The sequence below is a fragment of the Thamnophis elegans genome, chromosome 6 (genome assembly GCF_009769535.1).
Source record: "Thamnophis elegans isolate rThaEle1 chromosome 6, rThaEle1.pri, whole genome shotgun sequence".
Lineage (NCBI taxonomy): Eukaryota > Metazoa > Chordata > Lepidosauria > Squamata > Colubridae > Thamnophis > Thamnophis elegans.
Window position 1 is genome coordinate 70,243,213 of NC_045546.1, and position 16,950 is coordinate 70,260,162.

At 45.8% G+C, this 16,950-nt stretch overlaps 1 protein-coding gene across 3 annotated transcripts in view; it reads right to left on the reverse strand.

The window, feature by feature from the left end:
• CYSTM1 (cysteine rich transmembrane module containing 1) overlaps positions 1 to 16,950 on the reverse strand; it is a 32,825-nt gene that overhangs the window by 1,258 nt on the left and 14,617 nt on the right. The gene's annotated exons all lie outside the window — the stretch shown is intronic.

Below are 16,950 nucleotides of genomic sequence, written 5' to 3' on the forward strand. Positions count from 1 at the left end.
TCAGAACCAATAATCCAACTGTTGAATAAAGCACTAAACAGTCAGCCTTAATTCCTTCCTGCAACATTTTGAACAATATAGTCACATTATGGTTATATTTTGCCCAAAGAAATATTTCCAAATTTCAATTCTTGTGCAATATTGGAAAAGGTATTTCTTTAAAGGACTTTCGTACCAGGACGCACCCAGCGTAAGACGACACTCTGTATCTCTTTTGGCCTTCAAGGAAATAAAAATAGATTTAAAGTTTGACTCCAACTAATTCCACAATTAGAGACAACCCTATTTGGAAACAAGGAAGCATTCCAGATGGGAGAAAAATGCTGCAGCATTTTGGTCCTTATAGAGTAGGAGAGAAGAAGGAAATGGCATTCAGGAGATGAAAACATGTAGGCATGATATTAAGGACAGCTTAGGCAGCAATGATTAAAAAATAATTACTAACAAACAAAGGATTTTCCTAATACAACTATAAGCCTTACTAAGCTAATGCCCCGGGGGGGGGGGGGATTTCACTGCATGACATTTCAGATGACGTCTTCTCTTGGCTAAAGGCAGAGGACTAATATGGAAATTCTAGTTTTTCCTCATAAAAATGTTCAAAAATGACTTTGCTTTTTACATTATCTGTAACTTAATATTTAGACAATTTAAAAGTATTCAGAAAAAGGAAAATATCTAGTAAACAGTAAAGTTACTAATAATCTGAAAAGATTTCAAGATATGAAAATTTATTAGTCAAAATATTAAAAAGTCAAAACTAACTGGGAGACACATTTCTGATTTTGCTTCATGCTGTCATTTTTATTAAATGACCAATAGGCATCCTGCAGTCTCCAGAGGGATGCATGGGGAACCAATACTATTCAAGTATGCAAGAGAGTTCATTATGAAGGAAGCAGCAAGAAGAGGAAGATTAGCCCCAACCCACTCTTTTCCCAGCCTACGAGAACAGTATACACATTCTCAAATTCTTTATTTCATGCTGTGGGAAAAGATGGGAACGAAAGCATTTACAAACAGCTTTTAGAAAACTGTTTGGAAATGTGGAGAGATCAGCAGCAGGATAATCAAATTCTGAATAAAATACACATTTTGATTTCCTATTTAGAGCTCTTCTTCATCCAAAATATTTGAAGGGGACCAGGTGAGGAAAAGTGCTTTAGGCAGGTTCTGCCAAAGTAATGAAAGCTTTGTGCTTCAGCTTTCATAATATGCAGCACATTTTATTTATTTTATGGAAAAAAGACATTTCCCCTGAACAAAAGTATGTGTGGGTTATATCACAGGTTGATGCAGGAGTATTTCCAGGCTCAAAACGGGGCATGGAGGGGCCTCCCACACCTGCCCCGCACCCTGTTTTGGCTTCCAGGTTGGTGCAGGATTTTGGGCCTGGAAGGCTGACTGCACCAACCTGGAAGCCAAAACGGCGCATACCCTGCATGCACACACCCTCTCCACACCTGTGCACCAGAGACCCAAAGATCAGCTAGCCGGTGGGAGGCACGCACACATGCATGGTGGATCTGGGCTGGGGCGACAGCTGGCATGCCACAGAGAAGACTCTGCATGCCATCTGTGGCACGCGTGCCATAGGTTCGCCATCCCGGCTATAGAATAAGACAACTAAAACATCTGGATCAGGGTGTTTCTACTATTCATTTCCCACACAGGCATGATCTTGCATCACATGAAACATTCTTATACCTAATGCTGAAAATGTTTGCAGGGAGAATGTTAAAATGTATAAAGTGCACGTTGTTTCAGATATTGTGCTGCTTAGGGATTTGTAGTTTGATGCCCATCCTACCCAGCCAGGCAGTGGTATCCTATTGATCAAATAGTGCCATCTGATGTGTTCCAGACCTCATTTGTGATAGCATCTGCCTTCTGGAATGGCAATCTTCCAAAAGATGTGTATGGTTCCTACCCTGACTTTGTTTAAAAAGCCCTTTGAACCTGGCTCTTCTCTCCAGCCTTGACTTAGAGAAAGTGGCAGAACTCTTAGAATAATTGGTTTGTGAGACTTCATGCATTATTTTCCCACACATCTGCTTTTGGTATTGCATGCATTTTATTTTTTGAAATGTATATACTTTGTGTTGCCCAAGTCATGAGAGAGTTGGGAAATTTGAAACCCAGCTACTACTGTGCTTGCAAAGATTGTGCCCTGAACTTTCTGAGTCTCCAGTATCTGTTAAAGCTTTGCTTGAGCAATGTACATAGCCCATACCAGAGGTGGGTTCCTACTGGTTCGCACCAGTTCGGTAGAACCGGTTCGTCAAATCTACCGAACCCGTTAGAAGAGGTTCCACCAGTGGACCCGGAAAGCAGGCCACACCTACAGAAGAGGTTCCAAAATTTTTTGAAACCTATCACTGACACACACACACAAAGATACAGAAAGAGAAAGAGAAAGAAAGGAAGAAAGAAAGAAAAAAAGAAAGAAAAAGTGAGAGAGAGATGAAAGGAAAAAGGGACAGAGAGACAAAAGGAAGGAGAGAGAGAGAGAAAACACATGGCCAGCAAGCCACTCCCACCAGATCACATGGCCGGCAAGCCATTCCCACAAAGGAGGCCACACCCACAGAGTAGGTTCGAAAAGTTTTTGAAACCCACCACTGGCCCATACCCACAAACATTTTGGAAGGTAGTTCAATCTGCAACATTTTTCATTCTACCTTCAATTTCCATGATGCCCAAAAAGGCGTCTACTCAGAAGATGATTCTTATTTTGTGATAAAAAAATTCAGCTTTAACTGAAAGTTAAAGCTAAGAGTTAAAGTAGGAAAAAGTCCAAGTGGCAGAAACAGTATCATATAGAGTTGACTTACTTTCCTAAATCTAATTCCAAAAGGCTTTATAGTAAATGGAAATTATTGATCTCCCTTTCCATAGAAGAGAAAATAGCTGCAATGTGTTCTGGAGTATATACAGAGTGCATTTTTCAATTTTCAGATGAATGGAAAATCATCCCTAGATAGTTAAATCAGTTTCTACTCATTTATGATTCAGATCAGATTTCTGTGTTTGAAAATACCATGATCTTAATTCTCTTGCAATTTAACAGCAGCTGTTGCTCTATACAGAAGAAGGACGAGTAAAGTGTTCTAGCTCCATCAGTGAATGGATCCCTCTATCTGTGTGTAGTAGCATTACCATGTGCTGCCTCCAGCAGTCAGTGGATGAAATTCTATTTTTGTTACAGAGAGGGAAGAGCTGCCTGCTGACAGAAAGCCTTGGCTGAACATACATAAACAGAAGAAATCCCAGCTGAGATTCTTTTAAAATCTCTTCCCCGTTCTGCTTGATTGAATGTATTGCAGATAAAACTGTTAAGAGAAAATTTCAATTAAAAGATCTTGGGATTTGAACCAGATATTTTAGATTAAAAATGCTGTGCTTGAAAACCTGGTGATGAAACTCAAGGCCATGCAGAAATAATTTACATTTTTAAATATTCCATTTATCAGAGCCATAGCACTTATAGAAAAATATCAAATTTTAAAAGAGTGCAGTAGGAGTGCAAGTATATATTCAGATCAAAAATCTAAACCTTTGTTGTAAGTTCTGAAATCTATTATATGGGATCATATTTTGCATTTGTCATGGTAGTTGGGACACCATGAATGGAAAGCCAAGATGATTTTGACTTTTCCATTTTTTTCTTTACAGAAGGTTCAATACTAGAAGCAACTCAGTAAAGCTTCTCTGGTAGCTAAATGAAAAGGGATCATCAATTCCTTCCTTCCATTTTCCAGTATTTTTGTTTATTTGTTCCTGTATACTTCTTTGAAAAAGTTTTATGACCAAACTGCTGGGTGAGAATTTTATTGTTGCAGGAACACTTGAATTAAAGTAGTATCAGATTCTAAAATCTGTTTTAAATTCTTCCATTTTGGTGGGATTCAGATAATTTAACAACTGGTTCTCTGCCCTAATGACCGGCTGGGTAGGTGTGATTGGGTGGGCATGGCAGGGGTGGCTGTGACACGGGACTTGTGTGGTGCTAAGGCAGGATTTCCCTGTGACCCTCCCTCCCTCTCATTATGCAGGGAACCCTCCAGTTACAAATGTAATAGAGCCTGCCAAATACATTTAACCTGGGGATTCGTTTGATTGAATCACGTTAAATGAACGTGATCACTCCCTGCTTTCCCCAATACATTTGTTAATTGAATGTGCAGGTCTTTAAATGCACATGAGGTACCTCAGGCTGGGGAACAGGATGTGGGGCCTAGTGCTGGAGCAAGACATCCAAGGCCTCCCCTAATCCACTCCAGTGATACTTCATGGGGTCCCCACAATTGCTTCTCCCCCACATCCTGGCCCGCTGGGTCTCCACAGACTGGGCCAGCTTTGCTAGCATGACAGATTCCACTTGCTCCTCCACACCCCATTTCCCATGGATTACTTAGTTTTTGAAGATCTCCAGAGGCTGACCAACAGGCAGAGAATCCAAAGTATTTTATTCAGCTGATGGCAAAGCTGTAAGAAGGTGAAATCTAAGGAAAACATTTTCACCAACTTCTGAGTAAAAGACTTTCACTTGGGGCCATGTGGTCAGCAGGCCTCCTGCTTTAGGACAGCTTCAGGGATTGAGGTAGCAACAGCAGCCAATCAACGAGCGGCATCCTTCCTTTGTCTCATTGGGTTGAACTGCAAGCCCCGTGTTGATTGGCTGCCACACCCCAATCCCTAAAACTGCTCATTCGAACTAGCCAATCAGTAGCAAGCAAGAAGCTTCTCCATGCTGGCCAACTGGGCCCAAACTAAGCCTGCAGGCCCCCATGGCAGAGAAGCTGGTCTTTTATTCAGATGGGGAAAGTTGATTTTAATTACATCTCACGTCTTACAGCTTCACCAGCTTCTGAATGAAAGACTTGGGCTTCTCTGCAACGTGGGTCATCCTCTTATGCAGCTCTTCCAAAAGTAAGTACAGTAAAGCCATGGGAAATGGGGTGAGGAGGAATAAGTGAGCCCACAGAGGCCCCATTTTGGACTGTAACAGGCCAGGGGAGGCCTCAGGAGGCCCAAATGGGGCCTAGGAGGGCTGGATCAGGCCCATGGAGGCTCCATATCAGACTGTAACAGGTGGGAGAAGCCTCCGGAGGTCTGAACGGGGTGAGGTTTCAGCTGGTTTGGCCAAATGACCAAACAGTTAACAACCGCTTCTAGCGAACCAGTCCAAATCAGCTGAATCCCACCACTGGCTATGTCCCATCGGGAAGTCTTAAGATTATTTTATTTTCCAGTTTTTGATATACATAGAGATACACAACACATACCCCTTTTATTTGCTGTTTTGTCTTATTAACGTTTAAAAACTTTCCTTGTAACTTTCCTATTTTTTACGGTTTTCCAAAAGTGTGTATTAGCCAATTTTTAGTCCAATAAAATTACAAATTTTATGGAAAATAGGAGATTGTAGATGACTCTAGAAGAGGAGCCACATATTTACCATATTAGGTAACATAAAACATGAAGATGCTTTTCTCCGTTGGATCGATAGGAGAGTCCAGAATGGGTACCTCTAGCCTGCTAGCTCTATTGACTGAGTTGAAATTCTGAGGACACGCTTCCTTGGTAACGGTCCCCAGTCTCTCAACTCTCAAAAGCTTGTTATGATGCTTTTTCCAGAGCTCAGGGATCCTGAGGAAAAAGTTTGTTGGTTGTTATGTTATATTCCCTGGTTATTCCACAGAGACAGCAATGAGGTGTTAGGAGGACTTTAAAAGCGGTGGCGAGCGCTTTTGCGCCTTTCGGAGTCAGAGGCAGCAAATGGCCTTTGAAGCTAGGGAGGGCTGTTGGAAGGTGGCTATTTCGCGCCTTTTCTTGGCCTTGGAAGCTGGGACCGGAGCTTTAGAGACCCTAGCAGCTGATCTTTTATCCAGTCCGAGAGCCTGTCATTTTCGAGGCTTCCATCGGCAAAGACTTTCCCTGGCCTGGCAGGAGCTGAGGTCTGTACGGTTTTTAAAGCCACAAGGGCAATTCGACTCCTCGCTGATTCAGCTACAGTTATTTTTGTGCCATTTTCATTGCAGTGAGCCTTCCTGTGCAGCAGCGGCAATAAGGCCGTGCCTGAGGGAGGCTTAGGACTAAGGCCAGTATTATCTCCACAGGCCCTCCCTGAGGGAAGTTTAGGACTGCCAATATTTTCTCCACAGGCACTCTTTGGAGAGAGAGTTGCTGGGCGATAGAGCTGCCAGGCTCCTGTTCTCTCCACATCGCTGCGGCAGCAGGGAGTCGCTTAAGACATTCAGGACAATAACGGTGAGGCCGGCGTGCATTGCCAAACCTGGGGTTAGCCCAGTGACTTGAAGATCCTGCTCCACTTTACAACTGCTGGATCGGGGGCCCATTGTACCCATACTGGGAGGGGGGCTGGTGCTCCTGCCTGAACTTTGGGAGTAATTTTAGGAGCCTGCAACTACCCTAGGCCTGTAGCAGGGCTTTCGAGCATGTCTGCATTGACTTCAGGCATTCACCTGTGCTAGATTACATGATGGAGGAGGCTGGTGCAAGCTGCGGCCTAAGGCAGGGAGAAAGAGGGTCTACCTTAGAAACAGAGAGGAATGGCAGAGGTCCAGTCAAGCCCAGATACCCTAGCTTAGCTGCAGTGGCCAAGATTAAAGCTAAGGCTTGGGCTCATAAGAAATCCTCCAGGGCAGAGGAAATGGCTGCCAGGTAAAGGCAGAAGGCCTTGGATAGGGAATTCAATACAGCCAGAAAAGAATCGGATCTGCAGGGACATCAAGGAGTACATCAGGTACTACCTTCTAGGGCGTGGTCCCCAGACGCCCTTAGTGAGCAGGGCAAGCAGGAGCAATTGTCTAGATCTAGGGCACAGTCAGACCTTCTGGTTCATGCAAGGCCAGAATTCCCTGAGACAGCTGATGGGCGACAGTCTGGTAGGGGACACAGGCATATTCCAGAGGTAACCTTCACCCCTACAGTGTTAGGGTTCCATCGGGGGGGGGGGGGGGCTTCAGGAACAGGACATGCCACCTTTTTTGAGACTGGATTTTTCAGGCCATCAGAGAGGAAATTGCTTATATGCATCAGAGCTAACAATTACCTGGGCAAGTTGCCAACCAGGACAGGCATCTCGAGCTAGGGCACCCTGCAGGGGAGTCCCCCCAATTACGAAGGGCCAGGCCAAGGGCCTTATTCCCAGGATCTCCATCCAGAGCCAGTCTTCCCTGTCAGAAGGGGAGATTCCTGGCGAAGGACATTTTCTGAAGGTGAAGGTGACCAGCCTTGTAGACCGACCTTCAAGGCCCTGTTTAGTCCCTCTCTCTTTAAACCACTTCTCTCTAGAGTTGGAAGCACTACTTGCCTGGGGAAGGATTCTGTTGCTCAAGAGCCAACCCAGAGTTTGGTAGAGCAGGAGGATTTCCTTTTCATGGTGAACACTACAGAGGTGGATGTCATCTCTATTCCAGGGATTTTCTTGGATGTTATAAAGAGACAATGGGCTTCTTCAGTCGTATTTGCTAGACCCCCCAATGGTGGTTCTCTGTACGCTGTGGGAGAATTCAAGCGTGAGTTCAACTATCTGCCCAATGGTTGAGTTTTTTTAAGAGCTTTGGCCACGCCTCCTTGGCTCGACTGACTTCAGTTTCTCAATGAAGACATGAACCAGAAGAAGACTTTCGATGATCAGCAGTTTGCTCTGAAGTTCTCTCACAAATGGACACTGGACCCAAGCCCTTTGGGCGGGAATGGATTCTCCTGCAGCGCACAGAGAACCACAGTTCATGTAAGACAATGGTCTCTCTCCAGTGCGCTGCTTGGAGAATCCAAGCGTAGGATATACCCAAGCTTAGTGTCTCAAGGGCAGGAGATAGGCTGGTCCAGGGTCCTGTCTGTCTCATGAATCTGTTGAAGGACCCATTGCCCAAACGACACCTCAGCCGGGGCAAATGAGTCTAGCTTGTAATTCCTGACAAACAGCAATGGAAAGGCCCAGGATGCAGCTCTGCAGATCTCCTCCATTGATGCCTGCTTAGCCCAGGCAGCCGTAGTAGCTATGCTGCGAGTTGAATGAGCCATAATCTGGCCTGTTACCTGTGTATATTGATGTTCGTAGGCTATCGCTATGCAGGGCCACAGCCATCGGCCAATTGTGGAAGGAGACACTTTCTTGCCCATGGAAGCAGGCTGAAAGGAGACAAAGAATGATTCTGTCCATCAGAAATATGCTGTCCTTTTAATGTAGCAGTGGATTGCCCTTCTGACATCTAATTTGTGCCATTTTTCGGTGGGGTGGCTGGCGCTGGGACAAAAATCTGGTAAAATGACCTCCTGTGACCTGTGAAAACAGGAGTTCACTTTAGGAATGAAGGATGGGTCTAGTCTGAGGATGACCCTGTCCGGTCGTATGATGCACAGGTTTTCCTGGACGGAGAGTGCCGCCAGCTCTCAGATTCTCCTTGCAGAGGTGACAGCCACAAGGAAGGAGACTTTAAACATCAGAAGTTGGAGACTCATTGTTTTCAAAGTTCTGAACAGTGGATCGATGCAAGCCTGTAGAACAATGAAAAGATCCCATGTGGGATATAGATGAATCACTGGTTGTCTCAGATTTGCTGCACCCCACAGAAAACTATGCACCCGTGGATATTGCAAAAGGGAGTGCTTGGAGTTAGTTCTCAGGATCATGGACAAAGCAGCCACCTGTCTCTGGAGAGTATTGGGGGCGAACCCCCTGCTGAGTTCTTGTTGCAAGAATTCGAGTACCTGAGGAATTCAAAGATGTAATAGGGTTGATGAGGTTGGCGGAACAATACTGGCAGAATGCAGTTCAGGACGCATTGTAAATGCAGTTTGTGGACTCCTGTCTCAAAGCCTGGATAGTCTGGATAATGCGCCCAGAGAAATTGCCCCTTCTCAGAAGATCCCTCTCAAGTGCCAGACAGTTAGCTGGAGCCACTAAGGCTTGGGGTGGACCTGCACCCCTGGCTGAGAGAGATCCTGTTCTGGGGTATCCTCCATGGATTGGGAGATGGATAGGCTGATCAAGTCCGCGAACCATGGACATCTGGGTCAGTACGGAGCGACCAGAAGGATTTCCGCTTCCTCTGTGAGAATCTTCCTGATCATCCTCAGGATGAGGGCAAGGAAAGGCATACAGAAGGCCCCGAGGTCAAGGGCTGCAGAGAGCATCTATTGTCTCTGCTCCCAGTGTCTGGAAACTTTGAAACATCTTGGGAGATGAGCATTCTCTGGTCAAGTGAACAGGTCCATTCGTGGCTGGACAAATTTTTTGGAGAGATGATGAAAGGGATCTGGATGCAGGCGCCATTCCAATTGGTCACGGTGGCCCTGCTCAGCCAGTCTGCCTGGGTATTGGTTGCTCCCGAAATATGCTCCACTCAAATGTAGAGAAAATGGGCCTCCACCCAAAGTCCTAGTTTTTCCAATTCCTGCATCAAGGCCTTGGAGTGGGTGCCCCCTTGGCAGTTCACATGGGCCTTGGTACCTACATTGTGCATGAGTAGGAGAACATGTCAGCTAGCTACCTGGTCCTGGAATCGACGGAGGGCAGATGGGCGGCCCTGAGTTCCAGCCAGTTGATGCTGTTTTCCAGCTCCTCCTGTGACCATCGATCCTGTGATATCTGGGATTGGAGATGGGTGCCCCAGCCGAACAGACTAGTGTCCGAAATTACGATCACACGGTGGGCTCCTTGAATAGACAACCCTTCTCTTTGGCAGGGGAAGTCCATCAGAGGAGCAATCAACATACTCTCATGGATACTCGTACCTTGATATTGTAGTTGTTTCTACTGGATCTTTGATATGGCAACAGGAACCATGCAATGGCCAGGCATGAAATCTCGCGAACGGGACGACTGAGATACAGGAAATCATTTTTCCCAACAAGCGGGAGAGAATGATCAGTGGCATTAGTTGCTGAGATCGCATCAAGGTCACCAAAACCCCTTGGACCTGGTGCTCTTTGAGGGCCCTTTGGATGATGATCTGGTCTCTTTTGATCCTGGCCCTGAGTGCAGATCTGAAGAAGGCCCTGGATGAGATTGCTCTACCCCCTTACGATGGTATGCCATTCCTAGTGGCAAGCCAAAGTACGCACAGAGATAAGACCGGTAACACAACCACTCACCATCTGTTGCAAGGTCAAGTTAATGCCAGGCTCGGCAGATCCGCAACACTGTTAGACGGTCACAGCCTCACCAGAGTGTGACTGAGTTCTCGGACAGTGACCTCCAGGGCTAAGAAATATTGCACGCCCTGGGTGGCTCATACGAGTGCTCTGGCACTTGATCAGTCTGTAAGGGGCCTCCAAATACTGAATCACCTTGTGAGGCTTCCAAAGCTCGTGGCTGGATGACCTGGAGGCAACCGCTATCTGCAAGGAAGCCTGATGGGAACTCAAAATGGTGGCAGGTGTGAGGCTGCACAAAATAGCAACGGGTACGAAAACCAGCTCAAGGCACAAAGCTGAACTTGGTTGCTAAGTGCCTCTTACCCCCGTTGTTATGGCGCTCCTTGATCATCCTCTAGAGCCAATGCGGGAAGTAAGACCGGGTGCGGAGCCAGGTCCTGTCGCTCTGCCGCAAATTGGCCAAGAGACACTAGCAGAGTGCTCAATCAGCCGTATGGCAGTTGAGCCAGGCTTCCGGTGTTAAAGAAATGTTAACATCGAAGAGAGACTCTCAGCCAGCTACAAAGTGGCTACATGCCCTCCAAAAACTCAAATTGTAGATATGATGAACTGTTTGGAGAATACAAGATGAAGAATTCTGTTTTTCTGCTCAGTTGAGTGAGGAAAGAATATAATCACCCCTTATGGGCTTGACTGAGTTGAGAAACTGAAGGCAGTCGAGCCAAGGAGGCATGGCCAGAGCTCTTAAAAAAACTCAGTCACTGGGCAGATAGACAGAAGTTGAACTCATTCTTGGATTCTCCAAGCAGCGCACAGGAAAACACACTTTACTGTGTGGATCCAGAACTCCTGCACTTGGTCCATGTCCCAAAGGTTGATACTCCAGTGGCTGCCTTAACTTCACCCTCAGTAATTCCACCAAACGCAGAAGATGCATTGAAGGCAGAAGAGAGGAAGGAAGAGATGGCTCTTCGCAGAGCACATTAGGCTGATTTCTGGGTGATCCAGGCTCCCATGGCGGCATCCTTTTTCACCCGAGCATCGGTGCAGTGGCTCAGACAGCTTCAAGGTTGAATCCCAGTGGAGGATCTGCGGGCACACTAGGATCTCAGCAAAATCATGGTGTGGGCTGGAGCTGTGCAAGAACCTGCTTGGGTGGGAGGAGGGAGGGAAGCCCAGGCCCGCCTGTCCTCACCACCACCACCCCTGGTACTGGGACGCCGCCGAGTGTCTGGCAGAATATATCCCGGCTGGTAGTGGCAGCGCAACAGCCACCGCCACCGGGGGCGAAGGGATGGTGATAGTGAGAACCGGTGGGCCCTGGCTTCCCTCCCTCCCCTTCCGTCCGAGCAGTCTTCTTGCACAGCTCCAACCCGTGGCTCTGATGAGGATCCGCAGTCCAAAGCACTGCTGCTTCCAGCCGGGATATATTATATGAGGCCCTCAGCAGCGTCTTTATATGGGTAGCTTGCCTCCCCGCCAGCATCCCAGCTGGAAGCGGAAGCGCAACAGCCACTGTTGGGGAAGGGACAAAGGAGTGACGGTCACCTGTTCTCGCCACCGCCATCCCTTCGCCCCTGGTAATGGCGACTGTTGCACTGCTGCTTCCAGCTGGGATGCTGGTGGAGGAGCTGCTGGCAGGGAGACAAGCTACCTGCATAAAGACACAGCCGAGGGCCTGGCAGAATATATCCCGGCTGGAAGCAGCAGCGCTTTGGACCACAGATCCTCATCAGAGCAGCGGGCTGGAGCCGTGCAAGTAGCCCACTCAGGTGGGAAGGGAGGGAAGCCCTTGCCCGTCCTTGTCACTGCCATCCCCTCACTCTCGGCGGCTGTCACAGTGCTGCTTCTGTCTGGGATGCTGGAGCAGCCAGAAGGAGAAGCCACCATAGGAGAGATGGACTGGATAGACCATTGCAGATTGCAGATGCTTCTGATGGAACAGGTGGAATGACTACTGGAACCTGAGACGGCGGCGGCATGGATGTAGGAAACAAATCCAGCAGAGGTGGCAGTGGCAACAGCTTTGTAGGGGGTGGAGGATAATGCCCAGGGGTTACCCCATAACCCAGGTTGGGAACATGGAGCCAGGAAATGGGTCTCCACGGGCATCGGCTGGCCAAAGCGCGGGTCTTTGCAGGCCGCAATAGAAACAAAATCTGTGCGCTGGGCAAGGTGGTCACGAGGCTTGGGGCCAGGTGCGGTTTCCACTTACATCCGCAGCAGCTGTGCCTGCCGCTCCCCACCAAGAGGAGCAGTTTCCTCTGTTGCCCCCAAAGGTGGTGGGGAGCGGCAGGCACAGCTGCTGCGGATGTAAGTGGAAGGTGCTCCAAAACGGCCGTTATATTCCTCCCTGGGCTCCGTCTCCCAGGCAGGCAGAGCAAGAGCCCAGGGCCAAGCCCATCGGCCACAGCCTCCATTTCCAAGACCAGGCTGTTCAGTTCACCCCAGTGCAGTCCAGGAGACAACAAATAGCCTTGGGAAGGCGGGGGAGACTATTTTCGCTCTCCCCAGGCTCTTTGAAAGCCTCTGGAACCTGGGGAGGACGAAAAATGGATCTATCGCAGGCCAAAGGGGAGGGGGTCATGCACGCATGCGCAGGGTGTGCACGCACAGGCATATGCATGGGGGGGTTGCATGCATTATGGGTATGGCACGCCCGAGTATGACCCCCTTGCACTCCCCCTGCTTTTGGCACGGGAGCCCAAAAAGGTTCGCCATTACTGACCTATATGATAATGAATTCTTCAAAGCCGTGAACAGGAGCCATATGTCTTGTTTTTCTAATGCTGAATAGTAAGTATCAGAATAAAAGAACCAGAATGACGCCCTGACCTGATCAGAGAGGTTTCTTTAGTACTATTTACCTATCTAGAAGAATCTCATCAGGCTAATTGTGGAAAGGGGGGGACATAACTAAGGCAGAATATCAGCAAATAGCTCAAGCCTGTAAAGATGAAGTAAGGAAAGCTAAGGCTCACAATGAAGAAAGGTTTGCCACAAAAGTAAAAAATAAAAAAAAGCTTCTTCCAACATGTTAAAAACAAGAAAAAGGTTAAGGAAACAATTGGTCCATTGCTAGGAGAAAGTATTGTATTGTATTTTCTCTTTAGAACAGCCAAATAAACCCTTTTGGAATTTGTGTGTGTGTGGTCTCTGTTACTTCGTGTCCTGCAGGGATTCTGAGCTTGCCAGTCTCTTCACCTCCCATCTCAGCTACAGATTTCAACCAGACGTTCATTTTCTTTCTCTGGAACTCAACTCCCATGTAAGATGAAATCTCAAATTTCAGTTAATACTGCTAAATTGCTTCTTACCAAAATGGAACAATAGAATTAAATATAGCATAACTGCACTGCATTCTGACAACATAATTGCAATGAGGTCTTTCTAAAATACATAGGTTCTATTTCTGTTTGAAAAAGATAAAAATCTGGGACTTCTTGGGAAAGCATGTCAAGTAGGTATATTTACAAAAATGCAGAGATAATGATTACAGAGAAAATTGAAGAACCAGCAAGTAGATCGGTTCTTTGAAATCTCTCTGAACAAGGAAGGATGAAAGATTACCCACATATGCTCCAGTTCTCCTTGCAAGGGAACTGCAGAACAGTGGTCTCCACAGATTTGAGTGCTGGGAGAGAAAAGTGATTATTTTTTTAAAAAGTTTTATTGGATTTTTATTTTCAAATATACATCAATTTCAATACATTAATAGTGTAGCCTCTGGTTATAGTTCATTTTGATAGAAACAGCCACAACAACAACAACAACATTTGTTCCATTAATCAAACTTATATAATCCTAGTATTGATATACATGATAGTTTTAGATAATTATTCAATATTTCAATGTTCCATTTTAATGCCAATGATATTAAGCATATATAGTAATACCATCTTTCAACTTCTAATCTTTCCATCTAATTATTATTTATATTCTATTATATGGAAATTATAGTGATTAGTATTCATCCATTGTTTGTTTTTTTCTTGGCTTCAGGTTCTTTGGAGAATAGGTCGACCCCTATTCTCTGTGAGAGCCCCTAAAGAATTGGAAAACTGCTGTCACGTCATCAACCCTAGTCCTTTCTTCATTAGACCCGACATACCCAGTTCCTGCAACCATTCTGTTTCTGTTTCTGTTTCTGTTTAACTTTATTTATATGCCGCCCTTTTCCCTGAGGGGACTCAGGGCGGCTCACAATCCAGAGGGAGGGATAAACAAAACAAGATACACACATAAAGACAATACATCATTAAAAAGCGCAACAGTCATACTATTCGGGTGGGGTTGAAGTCTTTAGCCCCAGGCCTGTCGGGACAGCCAGGTTTTTAAGGCGGAAAGTCTGGAGGGTGGTGAGGGTACGAATCTCCACGGGGAGTTCGTTCCATAGGGTCGGAGCAGCCACCGAGAAGGCTCTCCTCCGGGTAGTTGCCAGTCGACATTGACCAGCTGATGGAATTCGGAGGAGGCCTAATCTATGGGATCTTATTGGCCTAGTGGAGGTAATTGGCAGTAGGCGGTCTCTCAAGTACCCAGATCCAATACCATGAAGGGCTTTAAAGGTGACAACAAGCACCTTGAAGCGCACCCGGAGATCAACAGGTAGCCAGTGCAGCTCGCGGAGGATAGGTGTTACGTGGGTGAAATGAGGTGCACCCACGATCGCTCGCGCAGCTGCATTCTGGACCAACTGAAGTCGCCGAATGCTCTTCAAGGGCAGCCCCATGTAGAGCACATTGCAGTACTCCAGCCTAGAGGTCACAAGGGCACGAGTGACTGTTGTGAGAGCCTCCCGGTTCAGGTAGGGGCGCAACTGGTGCACCAGGCGAACCTGGGCAAATGCCCCCCTGGTCACAGCTGACATCATATGCTTTAGCCTCCAGTCCCTGTGAGTATCCCTGATCGAGCGCTTGTGAGAATGGCTGTGCCCTGACTATCCTTTAATTTTCCCAAGACAAAATGGTAGGAGATTGTAAGTTGATTTTGTGATGGTTGATGATGAAACACTGAAACATTCTATGCTTTAGATGGGGAGCCATAAAGAATGAAGCTACTTCTCCTTTATATTCAGGAGCAAATTTAGGCCTCCACCTTTGTCCTTGCTACTACAGACTGTAGTGTAGATTCTGACTCACCCACACTATTATAGAGAGTAATGCAGTAATTATACAGTAATGTGCCATAGCTGTCCCCATTTGTGACATTTCAGCCAAAGTTGTGAAATAGTTCCTGTTATAATGTTGGTCATATTTCTATACAGGTTTCTGTTACTAAATGAGACACTTGTTAAGTGAGTTTTGCCCCATTTCACAATCTTTCTTGTTCCAATTGTGAATCACTGTTGTTTAGTTAGTAACCTGGTTGTTAAATGAATCTGGCATACCCATTGATTTTGCTTGTCAAAAGGTCGCAAAAGGTGATCACATGATCTTGGGACACAATAATGGTATGAACCACCTGCCAAGCATCTGAATTTTGAACACATGATCATGGCGATGCTGCAAAGGTCATAACTATGAAAAATGGTCATGTCACTTTTTTCATGCTGTTGTAACTCTGAACGATTTACTAAAAAATGATTATGTTGAGGACTGCCTTTATTATTTTTCCATATTTTTCCTCTGTTTCTCCATTTTCTATACAATGAGAGTGGGTGGTTAAAGTAAGAAAGAAGTATAGGGATGTATAAGTCTGGCTTCAAATCACCAAGAGCACTGGGAAACTACCAGAGGACTGGAAATGGGCTGATGTGGTTCAACTCTACATGGAGGAAAGCTTGTAGTGGGCTATCCCAAACTTCTGTCATAGGCCCAGGGCCATGACAATACCCTTCAACATCTTAAAAATATTTAAATGAAGGGATAGATGGGGAACTCATCAAATTTGCAAATGACATCAAACTGGGGAAAATAGCTAACACATTAGAAAATAGAATCTCCATAGACACTTAGATGATAGGCTTAAGATCTAGGAATGTAACCAACTTGAACACTGGGCCCTATGCAACAAAATGCAATTCACTGATGAGAAAACTAAAATCTTATACTTAAGCAAGAAATACTAAATGCATAGATATAGAATAGAATCAACTCAACAGCAGTAACTATGACAAACATCTAGCTGTCCTGGTGTACAACTACTTAAGTATGAGCCAACAGTGTATTGCAGCTGCTAAAAAAAGTCACTGCAGTCTTGTGGGCATCAACAGAGAGATAGTATCAATGTCACACTGAAGAACTAGTGCCGCTTTCCACTGCACTGGTAAGACCACATTTGGAATGGTAAAGGTACACTGGTAAGATCACATTTGGACCAATTTTGGTCACCACGACACAAAAAACATTTGAGACACTAGAAAGTTTAGAGATGAGCAATAGATGATTGGGGGACTGGAGTCTAAACCTTATAATGAAAAGTTGTGGGAACTGGGTATGATTAGTCTAATGAAGAAAAGGATTAATGATAGCAATATTCTAATATATGAGGGGTTTTCACAGAGAAGAGGGTGTCTAAAGCACTTGAGAAAAAGACAGGACATATCCAGTGGAAGCTTAACAAAGAGGGATCCAACCTAGAATTAAGGAGCAATTTCTAATCAGTCAGGGGAACTGCTTGCCTCTAGAAGTTGTGGGTGATCCATCACTAGAGGTTTTTAAGAGATTGGACAGCTATTTGTTCAGAATAGCTTAGGATCTCCTGCTTAAGCAGCAGGTTGGACTAGAAGACTTCCAAAGTCATTGGGGAAGCCAGATTCACTTAACAACCTTACTAACTTACTAACTTCACTTACTAACTTATCAACAGCAGTGATTC